The sequence below is a fragment of the Hypanus sabinus genome, chromosome 10 (genome assembly GCF_030144855.1).
Source record: "Hypanus sabinus isolate sHypSab1 chromosome 10, sHypSab1.hap1, whole genome shotgun sequence".
Taxonomy (NCBI): domain Eukaryota; kingdom Metazoa; phylum Chordata; class Chondrichthyes; order Myliobatiformes; family Dasyatidae; genus Hypanus; species Hypanus sabinus.
This window is the reverse complement of record NC_082715.1, coordinates 121,627,338-121,650,590: the sequence shown is the minus strand read 5'-3', so window position 1 is coordinate 121,650,590 and position 23,253 is coordinate 121,627,338.

The window sequence follows — 23,253 nt, the reverse complement described above, 5'->3', positions numbered from 1 at the left end:
GACATTTGCAGGCAAATTTTATATGTGCCTGTTAATGAAGATGGTGCAAGGTGAAGACTTCCTTCTCCATCTGATTAAGCACAGGGGAAAAAAAAACAGTCATTAGAGCTTCTGCTAGCTGTTGGAATACATTTGCAATTTAATGTTATTCCTGCCAATTTACATTGAAACCTGCCACTCCTGGTCTTCGAGCTCACCAGGGAGCCTCTTGTCTGATGTCAGCTCCCTGCCCTGTCACTGAGGGTCTCTGCAGGATACAAAGAGAGATCAGCGTCTGTCCGGTCTGAGACATCAATCAAGGGCACTGAGGCTTGAAGGAAGCTGAAATTCTGTTAGGTGGTTTGTGGGAAATCAAGTGTGTACATTTTAAATACTGGATATATTATTATTGGAGGCAGTCCAATTCACTTGGCTAATTTCAGAGACGAGATGATAGGGTTGTCCTATCATGAGCAACTAAAGGCTGTTGGACCTGAATTAGAGTCAATGAGAAACAGAATAACACAGCACAGAAACGAACTCTTCAGCCCAACTCATCTACTCAGCCCAAGGTGCCAATGAGAGCTGGTCCTAACTGCCTGCATAGATGAATAGCCCTCTAAACATGCACAGAGCATCGATCATATAAGAGTATAGCACAAGTGCCAAGAATGATACCAAATTAAATTAAACCCTTTTTTGGGCATATGATCCAGGCCCTTCTATTTCCTGCATGTTCATGTGCCCATCTAAAAGGCTCTTAAAGTCATATAGCCATAAAAGAAGGTCCAAAAACAACCCCTTCTACCTGGCTAATCCATTCCAAATCCATTTAAGCTGCCTACTCCCATATGCACCAGGACCACAGCTCTCCATATTCCTACTGTCCATGTACCTATCCAAACTCCTCGTAAATGTTGATATCAAATTCTCATGCACCACTTGTGCTGGCAGCTCATTCCACACTCTAATGACCCTCAGTTGCCCCACATTTTCCCCTTTAACTTTTGACCTTTCTCCCCTAACCCATGACTTCTGGTTGTAGTCTCTCACAACCTCAATGGAAAAAGCATTTACCCTATCTATACCCCACATAATTTTGTACACCTCTATCAAATCTCCTTTCAATCTTCTATGTTCCAAGGAGTAAAGTCCTAAGCTATTCAATCTTCCAATATTGCTCAGGTCCTCCAGAGTTGTCAACATCCTTGTAAATCTGTCCTCTTTCAAACTTATTCACATCTTTCCTGCAGGTAGGTGACCAAAACTGCACACGGTACTCCAAACTGGTACTTGCCAATGTGTTATGCAACTTTAACGTAATATAATGTCTGCTGTGCTCAGTACTTTGATTTATGAAGGCCAATGTGCCAAAAGCTTTCTTTATGACCCTATCCACCTGTGACATCACTTTCCATGAATTATGTATCTGTATTCCCAGCTCCCTTTGTTCTACCACACAGCACCTCACCCTTGTCTGCATTAAATTGCATCTGCCATTTTTCCAGCTGATTCAGATCCCTCTGCAAGCCGTCATGGCTTTCTTCACTGTCCATTGAACCCCCAATCTTGCTGTCATCCGCAGATTTGCTGATTCAGTTAACCACATTATCATACAAACTGTTGATATAGAAGACAAACAACAATGGATTATCACCGATTCCTGCGACACTCCACTAGTCCCAGGCTTCCAGTCAGAGAGACAGCCATCCACTACCATGGTCTGGCTTCTCTGACAAAACCAATATCTAATCCAATTTACTATCTCATCTTGAAGTCTGAGCAACCAAACCTCATTGACCAACCTCCCATGTGAGACCTTGTCAAATCCCTTGCTAAAGTCCATGTAGACAACATGTAGACAACATCCACTGCCTTGCCTTCATCCACTTTCTTGGTATCTTCCTCACAAAACTCTATAAGATTGGTTAGACGGGACCTACCTCACATGAAGCCATACTGATTATCGTTAATTAGTCCATATCTATCCAAGTACTTATATATCCAATCTCTTAGAATACTTTCCAATAACTTTCTCACAACTGATGTCAGATTCACCGGCCTACAATTTCTCGGTTTATGTTTAGAGTCTTTCTTGAACATTGGCTATCCTCCAATTTTCTAGTACCTCTCCTGTTGCTAAGAGTGATTTAAATATCTATGCTAGGGCCCCGGCAATTTCTGCACTTGCCTCACATAGGCTCCGAGGGAACACCTTGTCAGGCCCTAGGGGTTTATCTACACAGATTTGTCTCAGGACAGCAAAGACCTTCTCCTCTGTAATCTGTACAGGGACCATGAAGATGATACTGCTTTGCCTCACTTCTATAGACTCTGTGTCCACCTCCTGAATAAATACAGATGTACAAGAATTATTTAAGATCTCCCCGTCACTTTTGGCTCTACACCTGGATTACCATTCTGATATTCCAGAGGACCAGTTTTGTCCCTTGCAATCCTTTTGCTCTTAATATGTCTGTAGAATCCCTTAGGACTCTCCTTCACCTTGCCTGCTAGAGCAACGTCATGCCTTCGTTTATCCCTCTTGAATTCATCCTGAAGTGTTCTCTTGCATTTCTTATACTCCATAGCCACCTTATTTCTTCCTATCTGCCTAAACCTGCTATGCACCTCCTTTTTTTTCTCCTATCCAGGTCCTCAATATCTCTTGAAAACCCAAGGTTCCTTACACTTGTTATCTTTACTGTTTGTTCTGAGAGGCACACAGAAGCTTTGTACTTTCAAAATTTCGCTTTTGAGGTCCTCCCACTTACCAAGTACACCATTGCCAGAAAACAGCCCATCCCAATCCACACTTGCCAGATCATTCTTAAAATCATTCCTCTTAAAATTGACCTCCATTTCTCACACATGCGTGGAGTAAACTCAATTTCCTATTTTTCCACCCACAACTGTAACTTATCTTGCGGTATTCTTTGGCAGCCTTCTTCACTGTCTGCAACTCCAATAATGTTTTCTGTTGTCTGCAAAATTATTAACCAACCCATCTATTGTATGTTATTGTCCAAGTCATTTATTTATACCACAAACAACAGAAGAACCAGCATTGATCCCTGCAGAACACTGCTGGTCACAGACTTTCAGCCAGAATAACACCTTCCAAACACTATCCTCTATGGGCAGGACAATTTTGAATCAAGACATCTACTATACTCTGGTTCCCATGCATCCTAATACTTTTGATCAATCTACCTTGTCAAATTCCATTTCTGGACTTCATGTAGACAACATCTGCTGCCCTACTCACATTAATCAGCTTTGACTCCTCTTCAAAAAATGCAATCACATTTAAGGCAGACGTGACCCCACAAAGCCATGCTGATTGTACCTAATTATCTCATGTTCTTCCAAGTGTGAGTGAATCTTGTACCTACGGGTCCTCTCCAATATCTTCCTTACACTCATGTGGTTTATCACTGGCTTATGATTTTCTGGATTATCCCCGTTTCCCATTTTAAAAAAATGGACAACATTGCCTATTTTTAATTTGTGTTATAAAGTTTGTGAACCCTGTAGAATTTTCTCTATTTCTGCATAAATATGACCTAAAATGTGATCAAATCTTCCTGTAAGTCCTAAAACTAGATAAAGAGAGCCCAATTAAATAAATAACACAAAAATATTATACTTCATTTATTTATTGAGAAAAATGATCCAATATTATATGTTGGAGAAAGTATGTGAACCTCTGGGTTAATGCCTTCTACAAAAGCTATTTGGAGCCAGATGTTCCAATCAATGAGGTGAGATTGAAGGTGTGGGGTGTAGAGGTGCCCTGCTCTATAAAAAAAAGACACACAAGACACACAAATTTAGATTACTGATGGAGCCTGCTCTTCTCAAGAAACATCTGTATATGCCTCAATCAAAACATCTTTCAGAGGACCTTAGAAGGTAAGAGATGCATGAAGAGATGTATGAAGATGTATGTATGTAGAGATGCATGAAGCTGGAAAAGACTACAAGAGCATTTCTAAAGACCTGAGTGTTCATCAGTCCACTGTAAGAGAAACTGTCTGCAAATCAAGGAAGCTCAGTACTGTTGCTACTGTCTCTAGGAGTGGGCATCCTGCAAAAATCACACCAAGAGTACAATGTGCAGTTCTGAAGGGAGTGTAAAATAAACCAATGGTAACAGCAAAAGACTTGCAGAAATCTTGAACTTGCTAAAGTCCCTGTTCATGTGTCCACTATAAGAAAAACCCTGAACGAGAATGGTGTTCTTGGAAGGATGCCATGTAGGAAATCACTGCTCTCCAAAAAAAAAATTGCTGCATGTCTCAAGTTTGCAAAAGACCACCTCGATGTTCTACAATGCTTCTGGAACAAAGTTCTATGGACAGATGAGACAAAAGTTGAATGCTTTGGCAGAAATGCATGTTGCTATGTTTGGAGGAAAAAGGGCACTGCACACCAATATTCCAATTGTGAAGCATGCTCGAAGGAGCATCAAGGTTTGGGGCTGCTTTGCTGCCTCAGGGCCTGGACAGCTTGCAATTGTTGAGGGAACAATTAGTTCAAAATTGTATCACGATGTTTCACAGGAGAATGTCAGGGTAGCAGTCCGTCACCTGAAGCTTAATAGAAGTTGGATGATGCCACAAGACAAAGACCCGAAAGTCAAGAGTAAACCAACACCAGAATGGTTTAAAAAGAAGAAAATTCATGTTTTGGAATGGCCCAGTTGAAGTTCTGACTTTAGTCCTATAGAAATGTTGTGGAAGAACCTGAAGCAAGCAGTTCATGCAAGGAAGTCCACCAACATCCCAGAGTTGAAGCAGTTTTACAAGGAGGAATGACCTAAAATTCCTCCAAGCCGATGTGCAGCACTGACGATAGCTCAGCCATTAATACGATCATTGCCACAGTCCTGATTCAGAAGTTGCAGAATCTGGGCCTCTGTACCTCCCTCTGCAATTGGATCCTCAACTTCCTAACCAGAAGACCACAATCTGAACAGATTGGTGATAACATATCCTTCTCACTGACGATCAACACAGGCGCACCTCAGGGGTGTGAGCTTAGCCCACTGCACTACTCTTTATATTCACAAGACTGAGTGGCTAGGCATAGCTCAGAATACCATTTATAAACTTGCTGACGATACAACCACTGTTGGTAGAATCTCAGGTGGTGACGAGAGGGCATACAGGAGTGAGATATGCTGACTAGTGGAGTGGTGCCACAGCAACAACCTGGCACTCAATGTCAGTAAGACAAAAGAGCTGATTGTGGACTTCAGGAAGGGTAAGATGAAGGAACACATACCAACCCTCAGAGGGATTAGACATGGAGAGAGTGAACAGCTTCAAGTTCCTGGGTGTCAAGATCTCTGAGGACCTGACCTGGTCCCAACATATCGATGCAGTTATAAAGAAGGCAAGACTTTATTAGGAATTTGAAGAGATTTGGCATTTCAACAAATAAACTTAAAAACTTCTATAGTTGTACCATGGAGAGTATTCTGGCAGGCTGCATCACTGTCTGGTATGGAGGGGCTACTGCACAGGACCAAAAGAAGCTGCAGAAACTTATAAATCTAGTCAGCTCCATCTTGGGTACTAGCCTACATAGTACCCAGGATGTCTTCAGGGAGTGGAGTCTCAGAATGGCAGCGTCCATTATTAAGGACCTCCATCACCCAGGGTATGCCCTTTTCTCACTGTTACCATCAGGTAGGAGGTACAGAAGTCTGAAGGGACAGACTCAGTGATTCCTAACTGGACGTTGAATCTTTGGACAGTACCTCACTTTTTAAAAAATATACAGTATTTCTGTTTTTGCATTTTTTAAAAAATCTGTTCAATATATGTAATTGATATACTTGTTTATTTATTATTTTTATTTTATTTATTATTATTATTATTATTTCTTTCTCTGCTAGATTATGTATTGTATTGAACTGCCACTGATAAGTTAACAAATTTTACGTCACATTCTGGTGATAATAAACCTGATTCTGATTCTGATCAACAGTTACAAAAAACAACACACACAAAATGCTGGTGGAACACAGCAGGCCAGGCAGCATCTATAAGGAGAAGCACTGTCGACGTTTCGGGCCGAGACCCTTCATCAGGTCATCTTGGCCTGAAACGTCGACAGTGCTTCTCCTTATAGATGCTGCCTGGCCTGCTGTGTTCCACCAGCATTTTGTGTGTGTTGTTTGAATTTCCAGCATCTGCACATTTCCTCATCTTTGCTGTTACAAAAAACGTTTGGTTGAAGTCATTACTGTACAAGGGGGTCACACCAGTTACTGAAAGGAAAGGTTCACATACTTTTTGCAACAGATACATGTAATATTGGATATTTTTTCTCAATAAATAAATGAATGTTAATGTGTTTTTTTTGTTTTATTAATTTAATTGGGTTCTTTTTATCTAGTTTTAGGACTTATGTGAAGATCTGGTCACATTTCAGGTAATATTTTTGCAGAAATAGAGAAAATTCTGCAGGGTCCACAGACTTTCTAGCAGAATTGTATGTACGTATTGAGATACAGCATGGAGTCGACCCTTCTGTCCCTTCTAGCTGCACTGCCCAGTATCCCCTGATTTCACCCTAAACCACGGGACAATTTACAATGACCAATTAACCTACCAACCGGTATGTCTTTGGACTGTGGGAGAAAACCAGAGTCCCCCAAAGGAAACCTACGCAGTCAAGGGGAGAACATACAAACTGCTTACAGACAGCAGCAGGAATTGAACCTGGGTCATTGTTACTGTACAGCTTTAAGCTAACCACTACGATACTGCGCTCCTACTCTTATAGAGTCTACCATAGTTGGGCATCTAAGGACATGTGTAGGCCAAGCTGGATAAAGATGACAGCTTTCCTTCCCTAAAGGAAGTTTAGTGAACGCAGTGGCTTCTATGACAATCCAATTGTTTCATGGTTACTGTTAATGAGGCAGGCTTTTTAATTTCATATTCATTTAATTACTTCAGTGAGCATGTCTCTAGATTAATGATCCGAACCCTGGCTGTCAATCAAGTAATATGAACATTGCACTGTCATAGTCCAGCACTGGCAGAGTTGTTAGAGATGCTACTTAGATTGAATGCTCATTCAGAAACATCTAAAAAGCGCCACGACACAAATAAAAAATTCCTCTTGATGCCCTGAAAGTTTATGAGAGTTTGTATTTGAGGCGGCAGGAACAACTTTATCCAATTTACAAAGTGATAATATTACTGGGCTAGTCCAGGCAAATAACCAAGAGATTTAAGTTCAAATTCCATCATGGCAAGCTAAAACTTATTTACTAAATTTGGGAGCATAAAAAACAGTAATGGGATAAGTGCCCCTCAACCTGCCAACTTAAATCGATTTCTCTTTATACAGATGCTGCCTGACCTACTGATTGCTTGTAGTATTGCCTGTTTTTATTTCAGATTTCCAATATCCTCAGTCAGTGAGGATCGTTAACAGCATCTCCTCCTTGCTGACCATTAAAGTAGGTGCACCTCAAGGCTGTGTGCTAGCCCCCTGCTTTACTCTCTCTGTATACAGCGCTGTGAGATGATGCCATGTACAGATCTGTTGAAACTACTTCCCATTCTCCCACAAATAAGAGAAGATCTGCAGATGACGGAAATTAAAGTAATACACACAAAATGGTGGAGGAGCTCCCCGAGCCAGGCAGCATCTATGGAAAGAAGTAAACAGTCAATGTTCCAGGCTGAGGCTGTTCATCGGATCTGGAAAAAAGAGATGGGAACTCAGAGTGAGAAAGTGAGGGAGGGGAGGAAGAGTAGATGGTGATAGGTGATATGGTGGAACTGGGAGAGGGGGAGGTGTGAAGTAAGGAGCTGGGAAATTGATAGTTGACAGAGATAAAGGGCTGGAGAAAGGGGAATCTGATAGCAGAGGATTGAAGGCCATGGAAGAAAGGGAAGGGGGAGGAGCACCAGAGGGAGGTGCTGGGCAGGTAGAGATAAGGTGAGAGAAGGGAATGGGAATGGGGAATGGCAAAGGAGAGGAGGAGGGGCAATTACTGGAAGTTTGAGGAATCAATGTTCATGCCATCAGGCTGGAGGCTACCCAGATGGAATATAAGGTGTTGCTCCTCCAACCTAAGTGTGGCTCAATCATGGCTGTAGAGGAGGCCTTGGACTGACATATCGGAATGGGAATAGGAAGTAGAATTGAAATGGGTGGCCGTTGTGGGTTTCCACTTTTATTGGCTAATGGAGCACAGGTCCTTGGTGAGGCGGTCTCCCAATCTACATCAGTTCTCATCGATATACAGGAGGCCACACCGGGAGCACTGGATACAGATGACCCCAACAGACTCACAGGTGAAGTGTTGCCTCATCTGGAGGTTCTGTTCAGGGCTCTGAACAGTAGCGAGGGAGGAGATGTAGGGGCAGGTGTGGCATTTGTTCCTTTTGCAAGAACAACTACCAAGAGGGAGATCAGTTGGGAATGAGGAAGGGACACAGGAGTTGGATAGGGAGCAATCCCTGTGGGAAGCGGAAAGCAGGGGCAGGGTGGGGGGAGGGAAAGATGTATTTGATGGTGGGATCCCAATGAAGATGGCAGAAGTTATGGAGAATTAAGTGCTGGAAGCAGAGGCTGTTGGGGAGATAGGTGAGGACAAGAGGAACCCTAGTGGGATGGTGGGTGGATGGGACAAGGGCAGACATGCGCAAAATGGAAGAAGTGCGGGTGAGGGCCATGCTTATGGTGAAGGAAGGAAAGCCCCTTTCTTTGAAGAAGGAGGACATCTCATTAGTTCTGTAATGAAAAGCCTCATCCTGATAGAAGATTCAGTGGAGGTGGAGGAATTGAGAGAAGGGGATGGCAATTTTATAAGTGACGGGGTGGGAAGAGGTTTAGGCTGTGAGAATTTGGAGCATTAAAACAGTAATGGGAAAGGTGAATTATAAAAGATATCAGTAGATAAACTGTCTCCAGAAATGGACACTGAGAGATCTAGAAAAGGGAAGGAGGTTTTGGAAATGGACCAGATAAATTTGAGGGCAGGGTGGAAGTTGAAGGCAAAGTTGATGCAGTCAGTGACCTCAGAATGCGTGCAGGAAGCAGCCCCAATACAGTCATCGATGTAGCATGGGAAAAGTCAGGGAGTGATACCAGTGCAGGCTTAGAACATAGCCAACAAAAAGGGCAGACATAGCCGGAAGCCTTGTGAGTGCCCATGACTACACCTTTGGTTTAGGGTGGAAAGGGTATGAAGAGGTATAGTGCAGTCATGTGAGAATCAGTGGGTTTATAAGTTTATTCTTGAATCAACTGACACAATGCTAATCACCACAGTTTAGTAACACTATGACCACTTGATCACATTGGACTAGGATGGACTTTGATTTCTTCTGTGTTCCTTTTTGTAAATCAGGTAGTTTATGTTTGATTTGTTTTTCTTGAGAATGCTGCTTATCTGATGCTATACGCTTGTGATGTTGCTGCCAATAACTTTCTGTTGTATCTGTGCACCATATACTTGACTTTGACTTTGATCTGCAATTTAAAAAAAATGTTCTTAAAACCCACCTGGTTCATTAACGTCCTTTAGGGAAGGAAATTTGAGTGCCTACCCGGCAAATATGTACCTTCAGATGTGGATTTACTTCAAGTAGAGTTGGGGATGAACAATTAATATTGGCAATTCTCGATGAAGGGTCTCAACCCAAAACACCGACTGTTTATTCCATAGATGCTGCCTGACCTGGGGGGGCTGGTGTGTGTGTGTGTGTGTGTGTGTGTCTTTGTATTTCCAGCATCTGCAGAATTTCTTGTATTCATAATATTGGCAATGCCTGTGAATGAATTAAACAAAAGGGATTGAGGTCCCTTGTGCAGTGCAAAAGGATCTGGAGAGGGTGTAGAGGGAATTCACCTGGATAGGTTGGGTTTATTTTCCTTGGAGTGGAGGAGGCTGAAGGGTGGTCTAAAGCAAATGTACAAAATTATTCGGAGCTAGATACGGTGGATTGTGAGGAACCTTCCCCTGTAAAAGGAGCCAGATAAACCTAGCAGGCTTAGGTTTTAACGTGAGGAGAAGGTTAGAGGGGACGTGAGGAAAAGTCTTATCACCCAGAGGGCTGGTTAGAATCTGGAACACACTGGCTGAGAAGATGGTGCAAACAGAAACTCTGAACAACTGTTACAAAAGTGGATGAGCACTTGAACTTGTCAAGGCAGAGAGGCTCTAGACCAAGCACTGGAAAAGAAGGTTACTGAGAATGATTGGCGTAGATGTGGTGGGCGAAAGGGACTGCTTCTGTGCTGTTTGACTCCATGGTGAAAGGGCAAGAAGTGATCTTCCTTTTATTTTAAAGCAAAAAGATTTCCAGGAAAAGCAAATTAATTTTGTGATACCACAGTAGAAAACAAAGCTGGTCTTTTTTTCCCTCTCAGTAGCTGAGTATTATCTATGAGAAACACTTATACTGGGAACTAAATAATCATGAGTGATCCAACTATAAGTGTCGTGTCCGGGGGATACTCATAGGAAAATCATCTATTCAGCAATGTATAGACAGATACATTTAATAAACATATCTAAATGGAATCCAGAGTAGTTGTCAAGAACAATTAGCTTTTATCTGAGAGAAAATGCTCTGAAGTAAACATCTGTGACTGTTTTGGAAAATAGGTTGTTTTCAAAGGATTTTGGAATAGTTTAATCTGTGACAGGTACTTTTGATGCAGGCAAAATAAGCAGTTTGAGGAGAATAGTTTTCAATGGTTCGTCAGATCTGGAGACTGTTAAATATTCTAGGTGTTCAGTCAGGCTATTCCCCACTTCTATATTTATCTCTTTGTGACCCACAAGTTTTGCGTGCTTTAAGTGTGTGTCTGTAAACTAGAGGAAGAATGGTTGATTGACAGTTGATTGCTAAAGGATACAGGATATGCAGGAACAGAGCATTTGACCCAACTACTCCTTTGAGCTTGAACTGGAACGGGCTGGTACACAATGTGATGACAAGGGCAGGGTAGGGGTGAGGAACCTTGCAGTAAGTAACTCACCTCCTGAATCCCCAAAGCCTATCCACTGTCCACAGGGATCAGCCAGGATTGTGACGGAGCCTGGATGAGTGCAGGCTCAACAACACTCAGGAAGCTTAACACCACACAGGACATAGAGGCCTATTTGTTAGGCACCCTGTCCACCATCATTCACTCACTCTCCCACTGTAGTGTCACGGCAGCAGTTTGTACCATTTACAAGATGCAGTCCTGCAACTTACCAACTCTATGGCAGCATTTTCCAAACTCAGAACCTCTAGAAGTAAAAGCATAAGAACCCACCACTGGAAAGTGTCCCTCCAAGCCACACACCATCCTGACTTGGAAATATGTCACCGTTCCTTTGCTCTCTCGGAGACAAAATCCTGGCATTCACATCCTAGCAGCATTGTGCACGTGCTCAAGATTTCAGCATTTCAAGAAGGTAGCTCACCACCCACTCCTCAAAGGCAACTGGGGATGGGCAATTAAGTGTTCAGCCCACATCCCTTGAATGAATTAAAAAGAAATCAGCCTTACATCTAATGTCAAAGAGGAGAGCCCTACGTTCCCAATGTTTTCCTATGCATCCAGATTTCTATATGATAGAGAAGGATTGAACTATTTGACCCTTTGAGTAAAGCCAGGTCATAGAATAATCCCATTCCCTCCAGAAAATTTCATGGTAGCTTCTTCTCCTCACAGGGGTGTCAACTCCACCCAGATTCCACCAACCATCTACAGTGTACAAGGGGCAATTTATAGTAGGCCAAGAGCACCTGGAGGAAACAGGGAGAACGTGCAAACTCCACACAGGAAGGACCAGAGGTCAGGATTGAACCTGTGTCACTGAAGCTGGGAGGCAGCTGTGCTGATAGCTGCACTACTGTGTCTATCTCCCCTCATCTGCATCATTCTGTTTCAACCACTGTGATGTCTAACCACCAGTTAAGGTTCTTCTTGAGCTTTCTATTTGATTTCTCATTTTTCTTTCTATTTTTATATTCTCTTTTGGGTTGTGCAGTGGAGAGTGTATTGACTGGCTGCATCATGGCCTGGTATGGAAACACCGGTGTCTTTAAATGGAAAATCTTACACAAGGCAGTGGATTCAGCCCACTACGTCACGGGTGAAGCCCTTACCATCATTGAGGTCACCTACATGAAACTCTGTCGGAGGAAAGCAACAGCCACCATCAGAGATCCTTGCTACCCAAGTCATGCTCTTTTCTCCCTGCTGCCATCAGGGAGAAGGTACAAGAGCCTCGGAACTTGCACCACCAGGTTCAGGAACCGTACTGACCCCTCATAAATCAGGTTCTTGAATAAAAGGCGATAACTACACTCACTTGCCCCATCATTGAAATTCCCCCACAACCAATGATCTCATCTTAAGGATCTTTATCTCATGTTCTCGTCATTCATTGCATTTCCACAGTTTGTTGCTTCTGCGCTCTGGCTGATCTGGTTAGAGTTACTATTCTATAGATTTGCTGAGTATGCCCACAGGAAAATGAATCTCAAGGTTTAACGTGGTGAGATAAATGTACTGTGATAATAAAATTTACTTTGAACTTTGTACTTTGGATTGAGGGCATTTGTTGGAAGGCCACAAGTTAGTTCTCAGCTCTCATTAACATGGAGAAAGTGGAAATGAACCACCCTCTTGAATTGCTGCAGTGCCTTAGGTCATGTTATTGCCGCAATGCTGTTGGAGAGGGAGTTCCAAGAATTCAGCCCAAGAATGATGAAAGACTTTTAGATTCAGAGCAATTTGTTGTGCAGTGAAAATGCTTGTTCAAATGAAACTCACGGAGTAAACAATATGCATGATAATAATACATAGTGAATATAATGAGAGATGGACTACAGAATAGTCTGAAGATTTCAGTCAATCTAGTGGTGCAAAAAATAATAAAGTAAAACAGAATCACAAAGAAAAGTAGAATTAACTCAGAAAACATGGCAGCACCACAGGAAGGGGATGTGAAAGAGGTGATTGTTTCAGGAATATGAGAACAGTAGGGAAAAATTTGTTCTTGAGTTTGCTCAACTAGTCTTTTGTGCTGCTGTATCTTTTCACAGAAGATGGACGAGTGGAAAGGGAACAATCTGGGTGGTAGGCTTCACTGATGCACTTTGCATTGGCAGCACAGCAGTGGAAACTGCTAACAGTTTCACACTCCTGGGAGTGCACATCACACACAGACTCTCAAGGTCCCAGAACACATCCTACACATTCATCTACAGCTCTACTCTCTGAGGAGGCTGAAGCGAGCTGGACTTTGCACATGCATACTTACATCATTCTACAGACGTGCAGTAAAGAGCGCCCTAGGAAGCTGCATCACTGCTTGGTACAGCAACCGCACTGCAGCACTGCGCTGGGCAGGACGGCGAACAGTGGGTAGTCAAAACTGCCCAACACGTCACTGACACCAGCCTACCCACCATCAAGGACATATAGACAGAAGGGTGCCAGAAAATGTCCAATGACATCCTGAAGGATCCCACCCATCCTACTTATGGACTGTTTGTTCCACTCCCATCAGGGAGGAGGCTACGTAGCATCCTCAGCAGGGCCACGAGAGTTAAAAACAGTTACTTTCCCCAAGCAATAAGAATGATCAACACCTCCACCCCCTAACTCCTCCACTACTTTATTATTTCCCCTTAGTCACCTTATGTACTGCCTAGCATCACGTTATGGACATGCAATCAATCTATCCATACAAATTATCTTAGTGATTTATATTTATTATGTGTTTTTACTATTATTATTATTATGTTCTTTATATTTTGTTCTTTTTGTGTTGAATTGGTTCTGGAATAACAATTATTCAGTTCTCTATACGCCTGTGTACAGGAAATGACATTAATCAATTCTGATCTTGTTAGCCTTCATGAAGCAACGATCCAAGAAGATGGACTATGATGAGGTGAGCCTGTGATGGATTGTGTAATGTTTATCATTCATTGCAGGTTCTGCTGGTCCAAAGTCGAGCAGTTTTCATACCAGGCTGAACTGCAGCCCATTATTATACCAGTTCTAGATTTTCCAGATGGTCTTTGGCTTGGAGGAGAACCTGATTCACATAGTTCTTGTCATTAATGCTGAGAAGTTGTCAACTCTTGAGATGAAGTTAGAGTGGTTTGGGTGAAAACATTTGGTAGGTGGCATTAACTGTGGTGAAAGATCTCAATAGTTGGCGTGGCTGATTGAGTATTAGCCTAGTAGACTTGTGTTGTCCTGAATTGTGGCAAGAATCTTGAGCGTTATTAGCACTTCACTTATCCAGAAAACTGAAAAATACTTGTTCACACTGCTGATTCTTGCTCTGTAAGTGGTGGAGAAACTTTTGGTTGTTATGCAGTGAGTCACTTATAAGTCATGGACTTGCCTTGTGCCCACAGTACTTATGTAGCTGGTTAATGGTGTACTAGAGGGCATTGGTTTAAAGTGAGAGGAGAATTATTTAATAGGAACCTTATTGGCAATATTTTGCACAGTATTATTGTACTTGCCTCAACAACATGGATTTTAAAGGTTTAGAAAGTTACAGGCCAAATGGGATTGACCTGGGTGGGCATTTTGGTCAGCAGGAAGAAGTTGGATCAAAGAGCCTGTTTCCATGCTGTGTAACTTCCATGCCTATATCATATACAGTACAGTGCAAAAGTCTTAGCCACATATATATAGCTCGTTTACCTTAGACATTTGCCCTGTGCTGTATTTGTCAATGTGGAACCAAGAGCACGTTTGTAAATTCAGCGAGAACAAAGGATGTTGGGAATGGTGAGGGTGGAGCACCATGGGAGGGGTGTGGGACAGGTGGCAGAGAAGGAGTGTGGGGGTGATGGAGGGGGAGGCACAGTGCAGCCACACCCAGCCCTGAGACACCAGACAAGCTCATTTGATTCCAAACAATTGGTTTGTTGATCATTACAGAATGTGTCTCTGATGCTTTCCACTCCCTTCCCTCTCCCTTTCCCTTTTCCCAACCAGGGCCCCTTCAAACTCTCAGTCCACAATAGAGACCCATATCAGGATCAGGTTTATCATCACTCACATATATCATGAAATTTGATTTTTTTGTTTAGCAGTACAGTGCAATACATAAAATTACTACAGTATCGTGCAAAGGTTTTAGGCAGCCTAGATATATATCAAGTTCAACCTTTCCTGATATATATATAATCAATCTCAATCTCACATTTCTATTTTGGTCGCCTGACCAAGTTTTGATATTATTTTAGTATAACTTCCTTCAACTTCAGTTCCAGAAATAAACCTTAGTACGTGGCTTGTTTTTTTAGCATCTCTAGCATGTGCAGTTGCTTTTAGTGATTTGTACATTCACACTCACAGATTTCTCAGCTTTCCATTCACACTCTTACTTTCCATATAATATGTCATCTAGCTGACCATAATACCTGGCACCTACAGTAACTGTACTGAGATTAATTTGCCAACTATAGGAACATTCTGTTTCTATAGGATTGCTTTGATTTGCTACAGCTCTTCTCAATTAATAACTGCACTCCAATTGCAGATTTAAAAACTGTTTTTAATTTCTACATATCATTAAATAAATTGTGGTTTCCAGCGGCAATCAATATGGTCTCAACTTTCCACCTTCTGCCCTCTTGAATACCTATGCTCTGTCATCAGCTAGCTATCCAAGTTGATAAATTGACCTAATCCTTCAGTCCATTATGTGACATTTTACTGAAGGTATATTTTGGTAATATAGACATATTATACCACAGAAGCAAATCCTACAGCCCAGTAGGTCCATGGTGTACACAAAGCTACTTTCATTTGTCTGTATTTGGCTCATATCCTTCTAAGCCTTTCCTATCCATGTACCTGTCTTTTAAAAGTTGCTAATGTGCCTGCCTCAGTCACATCCATATATGGACAAATACCTGGATCAGAATCAGAATCAGGTTTATTATCACCGGCATGTGACATGAAATTTGTTAACTTAGCAGCAGCAGTTCAATGCAATACATAATCTAGCAGAGAGAGAAAAAACATAATAAATAAAATAAAACACAATAATAAATGAACAAGTAAATCAATTATGTATATTGAATAGATTTTTTAAAAATGTGCAAAAACAGAAATACTTAATGTTAAAATAAGTGAGGTAGTGTCCAAAGCTTCAATGTCAATTTAGGAATCAGATGGCAGAGAGGAAGAAGCTGTTCCTGAATCACTGAGTGTGTGCCTTCAGGCTTCTGTACCTCCTACTTGATGGTAACAGTGAGAAAAGGGCATGCCCTGGGTGCTGGAGGTCTTTAATAATGGATGCTGCCTTTCTGAGACACCGCTCCCTAAAGATGTCCTGGGTACTTTGTAGGCTAGTGCCCAAGATGGAGCTGACTAGATTTACAACCTTCTGCAGCTTCTTTCAGTCGTGTGCAGTAGCTCCTCCATACCAGACAGTGACGCAGCCTGTCAGAATGTTCTTCACAGTACAACTATAGAAGTTTTTGAGTGTATTTGTTGACATGCCATATCTCATCAAACTCCTAATAAAGTATAGCTGCTGTCTTGCATTTTTTATAACTGCCTGTTGGGACCAGGTTAGGTCCTCAGAGATCTTGACATGCAGGAACTTAAAGCTGATCACTCTCTCCACTTCTGATTCCTCTATGAGGATTGGTATGTGTTCTTTCATCTTACCCTTCCTGAAGTCCATAATCAGCTCTTTCATTTGGGAGCGGTCCGACTGGATTCGAACTTGGGAACCTTCACTCCGGAGTCCAGTGCTGATGTCACTGTGCCGCCAGCCAGCCTGTATGTAATGAGTTGTGCAAAAAGAGAATAAATAAAAAGAAAAAGAATAGTCAGGTAGTTTACATGGGTTAATTGCCCATTCAGGATCTACGGTGGAGGCTAAGAAGCTGTTGAATGTGTGTCTTCAGGCTCCTATACCTCCTCTGTGATGGCAGCAAAGAGAAGAGGACATGTTCTGTGTGATGGGGGTCCAGAATCATAGATGAGCCTTTTTGAGGCACTGCCTTTTGAAAGTGTCCTTGATGCTGGGAAGGCTAGTGCCCATGATGGAACTGGCAGAGTTTGGAACTTGCTGCGACTTTTTTTCTGATTGTGTGCAGTGGCCTCTCCGTACCAGGTGAAGATGCAACCAATCAGAATGCTCTCCATGGTACATCTGTAGAAATTTGCAAGATTCTTTGGTGACAAACCTACCGAGTCTTCACAAGCTCCTAATGAAATATAGCTACTGTCGTATTCTTTATATTTGCATCAATGTGTTGGGTCCAGCTTAGTTCTTCAGAGATAATGACACGCAGAAACTTAAAACTTCTCATCCTTTCCACTGCTGATCCCTTGATGAGGACTGGTGTGTTTTCCCTCAGGTTGTCCTTTTTGAAGCCAACAATCAATTCTTTGGTCTTACTGACATTGAGTACAGGGTTGATGTTGCAACACCACTCAACAAGCTGATCTATCTCACTCCTGTGCACCTCGGTTACATCATCTGAAATTCAAACCAGCCATAGTTCTGTCTTTGGCAAATTTATAGATGGCCTACCCACACAATCATGGGTAGAGAGAGTAGGGCAGAGTAAACACTAATCTTTGAGGTGTGCTAATGTTGAATGTCAGTGAGAAGGAGATATTGTTTCCAGTCTGCGCTGACTATGGTCTGCTAATGAGAAAATCAAGGATCCAGTTGCAGAGGGAGGTACAGTGACACATATTCTGGAGCTTGTTGATTAGTTCTGAGAAATTAGTTAAACTGCTCTTTTTTTTCATATGTATGTTGACAATTCATTATTATTTTTGGCTGCTATATTTTTTTGTTTCATCCTTGAGCAGAAATTTCATTATTTTTCCTCTCAAACTGACTGATTTATGGTCCCCTGGATTTAATTTATGACTGGTGCAATTAAGAAATCCTGATGCATTACATTTCCATATCATATCTTATATTTGTCATCAGTCCAAGCCCTCGCAAAGCAGAATCCCACACTCACCAGCTGCAGTTTATGCATATCATTCACCATCTTGTCACCCAGTATGACAAAGCAAAGGTGAAGGAAATCCCATCCTCTCGATGCGTAAGTTATTTTTAAAGGTCTTCCTCAGAAAATGAGTTTATCCGGAAAAACGAGTATTTATTGCTCACGTCTACACACCCTTGGTGAACAATGTTTCTGAACTGCTGCATAATTTCTGGAGTTCCAGGAGTTACACTAATTAATGATGAAGGAATGGTGATACACTTCCAATTCAGGATGATGTAATTGTTATTGTTATACAAGGTACAGCAAGAAACGATTGTTTGCATGCATCCATAAGGACCATTTAATCACATCATTGTATTGAGGTAGTACAAGGGGCAAACAATAGCAGAATGCAGAATCTAGTGTTACAGTTACAGAGAAAGAATCAGAATCAGGATTGACATCACTAGCATATGTCGCGTAAGTTATTAACTTTGCAGCAGAACAATGCAATATACACTAATATAGAAAAAATAAGTAAACCAATTACAGTAAATATATATATGTATATTAAATAGTTAAATTAAAAATAGTACAAAAACAGAAATAATGTTCAAAAAGTGAGGTAGAGTTCGAGGATTCAAGGTACGTTTGGGAATCCGGTGGCAGAGGAGAAGAAGCTGTTCCTGAGTTGCTGAGTGTGAGCCTTCAGACTTCTGTTCCTCCTAGCAGGTTGTAATAATGAGAAGGGGGCATGTCCTGGATGGTGGGGGTCCTTAATAATGGCACTGCCTTTCTGAGGCACCACTCACGAAGATGTCTTGGATACTGCGGAGGCTAGTACCCAAGGTGGAGGTAACTAATTTTAGAACTTTCTGTAGCTTCTTTCAATTATGTGTAATAGCCATCCCCCTGCCCCCATACCAGATAGTGATGCAGCCTGTTGGGATGCTCTACATGGTACATCTGTGGAAGCTTTCAAGAGTTTTAGGTGACAAACCAAATCTTCTCAAACTCCTAATGAAATATAGCAGCTGTCTTGCCTTCCATATAGCTGCATCAATATGCTGGGACCAGGTTAGATCCTCAGAGATACTGACACCCAGGAACTTGAAACTGCTCACTGTCTCCAGTTCTGAACCCTCTGTGACGATTGGTTTGTGTTCCCTTGTCTTACCCTTTCTGGTCCACAATCAGCTCTTTACTTACAGACTTTGAGTGAAAAGTTTTTGCTGCAACACCACTCAACTAGCTGGCAAATCTCGCTTCTGTATGCCCTTCTGTCTCCATCTGAGATTCTGTCAACAATAGCTGTGCCATCGGCAGATTTACAAACCACACTTGAGCTGTACCTAGCCATACAATCATGGGTGTAGTGGGAGTAGAGCAGTGGGCTAAGCGCACACCCCTGAAGTGTGCCAGTGTTGATCGTCAGTGAGGAGGAGATGTTATTACCAATCTGCACAAGTTGTGGTCTTCCAGTTAAAAAGTCAAGGATCCAGTTGCAGAGGGATCCAGATTCTGTAGTTTATTGCTTAAGACCATGGGAATGATGATGTTAAATGCTGAGCTATAGTCAATGAACAGAATCCTGACATAGGTATTTATATTGTCCAGGTGAAGGCCACGTGAAGAGCTATTGAGATAGCATCTGCTGTAGACCTATTGTGGCGATAGGCAAGTTGCAGTGGGTCCAAGTCCTTTCTGAGGCAGGAGATGATTCTACACATAACCAACCACTCAAAGCATTTCAGCATTGTAGATGTGCATCCTACTGGACAATAGTCATTAAGGTAGCTCACGACACTCTTTTGGAGCAGGTGAGAACTTCTAACTGTAGCAGCGAGAGGTTGAAAATGTCTTTGAATACACCTGACAGTTGCAAGCGTCACCAAAGACACTCGCAAATTTCTAAAAGATGTATCGTGGAAAGCATTCTAACTGGTTTTATCACCATCTGCTATGGAGGGGCCACTGCACAGGATCGGAAAAAGCTGCAGAAAGTTGTGGACTCAGCTAGCTCTACCATGGCAACGGTGAGAGAGTAGAGCAGTGGGCTAAACACACATCCCTGACATGCACCAGTGTTGATTGTCAGCAAGAAGGAGATTTTATTACCAATCCACACAGATTGTGGTCTTGCAGTTAGGAAGTCAACAATCCAATTGCAGAGGGAGATAGATCCCAGGAGCTGAGACAGGAGTTGATTCTAGCCATGAACATCTTCTCAAAGCACTGCATCACCACAGATGAGAGTGCTACTGGACGTGAGTCATTAAGGCATCCCACACTACTCTTCCTGGGCACTGGTGTAACTGTTGCCCTTTTGAAGCAGGTGAGAACTTCTGACTGGAACAACGAGAGATTGAAAACGTCTTTGAATACTCCTGCCAGTTGATTTGCACAGTTTTTCAGAACCTTACCTGGTACTGCATTGGGGCCGAGGGTTCACCCTACTGAAAGACAGCCTGGCATCGGCCTCCGAGACAGATATCACAGGGGCACCTGGTGCAGCAGGGATTTTCACAGTGTAGTTATATTCTCCCTTTTGAAGCGGGCATAGAAGGAATTGAGCTCCTCTGCTGTAAAACATCTCTGCTATTCATGATATTGGGTTTCTCTTTGTAGGAAGTAATGCTCTGTAAGCCTTGTCAGAGTTAACGTGCATCCAATGTCACTTTCAAACTCGCTTGGAATTGTTTCTTCGCTCTTGAGATAGTCCTTCACAATTCATACCTGGTTTTCTTGAACAGACCTGGGTCACCAGACTTAAATACCACAGACCTAACACGCAGCAAATCAAGTCAAGTCAAGTCAACTTTTATCGTCATTTCATCCATAACTGCTGGTAAGGTGCATAGTAAAAATGAAACACTGTTTTTCAGGACCATGGTTTACATGACACAGTACAAAAACTAGACTGAACTATGTAATAAAAAAAACAGAGAAAGCTACAATAGACTATAGACCTACACTGGACTGCATTAAAGTGCACAAAAACAGTGCAGGCATTACAATAAATAATAAACAGGACAGTAGGGCAAGGTGTCAGTCCAGGCTTCGGGTATTGAGGAGTCTGATAACTTGGGGGAAGAAACTGTTACATAGACTGGACGTGAGAGCCCGAATGCTTCAGAGCCTTTTCCCAGAGGGCAGGAGGGAGAAGAGATTGTATGAGGGATGCATGGGGTCCTTCATAATGCTGTTTCCTTTACGGATGCAGCGTGTAGTGTAAATGTCCGTGATGGCAGGAAGAGAGACCCTGATGATCTTCTCAGCTGACCTCACTATCCACTGCAGGGTCTCGCGATCCGAGATGGTACAATTTCCGAACCAGGCAGTGATGCAGAGGCTCAGGATGCTCTCAGTACAACCCTGTAGAATGTGATGAGGATGGGGGGTGGGAAATGGACTTTTCTCAGCCTTCACAAAAAGTAGAGACGCTGCTGGGCTTTCTTTGCTATGGAGCTGGTGTTGAGGGACCAGGTGAGATTCTCCACCCAAGAAATTTGGTGCTCTTTACGATCTTTACTGAGGAGCTTTTGATGTTCAGCGGGGAGTGGTCACTCCGTGCCCTCCTGAAGTCAACAACCATCTCTTTTGTATTGTTCACATTAAGAGACAGGTTGTTGGCTCTGCACCAGTCCGTTAGCCGCTGCACCTCCTCTCTGTAAACTGACTTGTCGTTCTTGCTGATGACACCCACCACGGTTGTGTCATTGGCGAACTTGATATGGTTTGAGCTGTGTGTAGCAGCACAGTCGTGGGTCAGCAGAGTGAACAGCAGTGGACTGAGCGTGCAACCCTGGGGAGCCCCTGTGCTCTGTGTGATGATGTTGGAGATGCTGCTCCCCTAGCTGCATCCCCTAGATGACGAACCCCCTAGTTTATCCATGCCTTTTGGTTTGGGAATGTATAGCAAGCTTTCATAGGCACACACTCATCCACACAGGTTTTAATGAAGTTAGTAACAACTGCGGGATACTTGCCCAGATTCGAAGATGAATCCCTGAATACAGTACAGTCCATTGATTCAAAGCAGTCCTGTAGGTGCTCCTGTGCTTCTCTTGTCCATACCTTCTTGGTCCTCAGTACTGGTGCCACAGTCTTCAGTGTCTGCTTATATTTTGGGTCTAGAAGTACAGCCAGATGATCAGACTTTCTGAAGTGCAGTGCAGGCAAACAATAAAGTGCAAAGCTATAACAAGGTGGATTGTGTGATCAAGAGTCCATTTTATTGTCCTAGGGAAGTATTCAATAGCTTTATAAAAATGGGATAGAAGCTCACCTTGAGCTTTGAGGTACTTGCTTTCAGATTTTTGTATCTTAAGCCCGATGGGAGGGGAGAGAAGCAAGAATATTTGGGGAAGAAGAATTTTTAATTATAAAGGCTGCTTTTCCAAAGCATTGAAAAGCATAGAGAAAGTCTTTGGAGGGAAAGTTGGTTTCCATGATGTTCTGAGCTGTGTCCACAACCTCTGAATTTTCTTGCAGTCTCAACAGAGCAGCTTCTACATGCAACTTGGTGAGATGAGTACGAGAGGTTAATACTTATACATGGCCCCGAAGCAGGGTTTCAACCAGAAATGCCAACAATTCCTTCTGGTCCTCTTCCTGTGTTCTGGTACATTAATGAAATTGAGATTTTCCAGCAGACCGTGTGTTGCTCTGGTTTCTCGCGTCTCCACTCTCTTGTGTCTCCATTTCTCCTATACTGCTTCTGTAATAACCTACCTTGGTTTCATTTTGTTTTGGTAGGTTTGAGCTGAAAACAAATATGGTGAATTGAAAATAAAAATGAAAATAAAAAGCTGCAGAGGCTGGGAATTGGATACAAAAGCCGAAGGTGTAACAAGTATTACGCAGGGCTGGCAGAATGTGCGGAAAGAAGAGTTGATGCTTCAAGGTTAGGTCCCCACTACACCGGATAAATCCGTAACCGAAGCTTTTTCTCTTCATTTTGACCCTCCGTCCACACTGAAACTGCGTTTTCCTCCCCCGAAAACGGAGCTTTTCTAAAATGCCCTCCAGGAATTTGAATTCACCACTTGGATTTACCACTTGGTCAAGAGAAGTGTGGACGGGGTAAGCGGAAATTTCTAGAAACGCTGTCATGACGTGCCGGAACAGATGGCAGCATTTCATTGTTTTCTTGAATGCAACACCCCACACAACCTAACAATTTCAGAACAGACGGCAACGAGACTGCAGCCAGAAGAGTTAGAAATGTACTCACCAAATACTTTGATCCATAACTTACTGAATAAATAAGTATACTCACTTTGCCCTGTTT